The sequence below is a fragment of the Lepeophtheirus salmonis genome, unplaced genomic scaffold, assembly GCF_016086655.4.
Source record: "Lepeophtheirus salmonis unplaced genomic scaffold, UVic_Lsal_1.4 unplaced_contig_16226_pilon, whole genome shotgun sequence".
NCBI lineage: Eukaryota > Metazoa > Arthropoda > Copepoda > Siphonostomatoida > Caligidae > Lepeophtheirus > Lepeophtheirus salmonis.
The window spans coordinates 1-2038 of NW_027291809.1; the positions used below are offsets into that span (position 1 = coordinate 1).

The 2038-nt window shown below is 30.9% G+C and overlaps 1 long non-coding RNA gene across 1 annotated transcript; it reads left to right on the plus strand.

Moving 5' to 3' along the window:
- Nucleotides 1–1317, plus strand: LOC121132222 (uncharacterized). Its single transcript, XR_011784137.1, has 4 exons — nucleotides 1–566; nucleotides 625–814; nucleotides 869–1088; nucleotides 1165–1317. It is a non-coding gene; the product is annotated as an uncharacterized lncRNA (long non-coding RNA).
- The last annotated feature ends 721 nt before the right edge of the window (nucleotides 1318–2038 follow it).

A 2038-nucleotide genomic window follows, 5' to 3' on the forward strand; every position in this document is an offset into this window, starting at 1 on the left:
AAGTATTATGAACTACATTAATGTATAACATATACAAATAATTTTCGAGGGGTTGGAGAAGTTAGTAAATTATTTTTGGTTTGAGGTGAAGAAAATATAAGATGATGCAGATGATTTGCATGCAATGGTGTTAAATAAAGCAAATCTGATGATTTTTAAGACCTTTATCAATTTGATTTTGAAATTTTTCCAGAAGATGACGGATCTTCAAGTGAAAAGTCGATATTCTTGGTTGTGGGGTCAATTGAAATTAAAAAAATAATAACCCACTATTTGTTAAATTTGAAATTATCTCTAGATAAAGTTGTTGGAATTTTTTTTAAAGAGGAACTGTATCAAAAAGCAGAAATATCCTATTTCCAGGTTAAAAAGGATTTTATATCTACGACTGCCGAGTCCCATTGCACAGCTCTTGATTGTAAAAATTTTGGTTTGAGGAATGCCCATTACACACTAAGGCAACAATATCAAATCCCAGCTTTTTAACATTTGGATAACTGCAATTACCCACTCTTTAATGATTTTAGAGTTGATAGGAACATCAGGCACCATGCAACGACGTCATTGTAATTATAGGTAACACTTTTAATCCTAAAGCATAAAATTGTAAAATTGTTCTTGTAGGAGTGCCATCAGCTTCTGCTCCATAAAATTTTCACCCAACAAGCTCGATGCGTCTAAAAGGATATAGTTCATCAAAAATTATTACTCTTACATGTTCTGAAGGAAGATACTCTAATTGCGACTTCAGATATTTGCATATAGAAGAGGATATCCCTGCATTTAAATTTAAAGCTCCAGACAATTTTCTCATGTATGAAATACTTGGCAAAAAAAAACATCTATCATATACACTTTGTCTATATAGAGAAGGACACAGTTTTCCCATAGCATACACGTTGCCAGAAACTGCATGAAGTACCGTCTCCTCAGTTTTGGTTTTGATACATTGTTTAACTGTTCAGCTATAAAATTCATTTTTCTTTCAAAATAATTTTCTTCATTTTCAATAATATTTAGAATTGTTAAACACTGTTCAAGCTTTGATTTCGACAAAATCTCAGAAGAGAGAGATTTACAAAAAGATAGTAAGTTTCATATTTGACAAAGAGTTTCTATTTTCTCAGACTGATATATATGTTTAAATTTTGTTTTTGGTTATAGTTGTGCCATGATTATATAATGTAAATTTTAAATTATCAAATATTGGAAGAATTTGGGGAACCGTTCCATTAATATAGGAAAAAAGAAGACTATCTTCGTTTATTATAAGACGGCAAACATCTAAAATCGATTTTGTTTTTTATATCCAATAAGGTGTTATTTTATTCCTTTCAAAATAGGTTACTTTTAGTTGACGATTCGTTTCATTTTGGAATCTGTAATGATTACAGAAAAAATATTAGTACACAAAATACACTTATGAACGTTTGCCTTGGCTTCTAATTACTATTGTTTTACCTAGTAGCCGAACTTCAAGCAGTAGTTCTCGGAGCTGGACTGGTTTTGAGTAATATGGCTTGATCACCCTCAAATATAGATGGAACTGCATCTTTCTTTAAGAAACGGCGAGAGAGAATAGCTAGTTTTTTTCTATGGGGGCTTGAATCCGTTTTTTCAGATTTATAGTCCTTGTCTCAAATGTTTGCTGTACAATATTGATTTTTTATTCGGTCCCTAATCTTTCCTCCTAAGTATATTAATAGAAACTTTTAGTATTTATACATTTGTTCAAAGTTTACCTAAAATATCAGTGAAAGAAAAATAAGCAAATAGTAATTACTAAGAAATCGTATTATTACATGATACCTTGGTATATCCCTGATCCAACTACGAAGAAGAGTTTCATTTTTCATAGGTAGCCTATGAAAAAAAAAATTGTCCTCCTTTAGATTGCCGGAGTAACCTGACTTGCACTTTGGCGCAAAACAAGTTGTCAATTAATTATGAATACGGAATTTTGATCCAATAATAATTTAATATAAATACACAATTTTAGAATGATTTCTCTAAGGGCTTATAAGTTTCTGCGACCGCT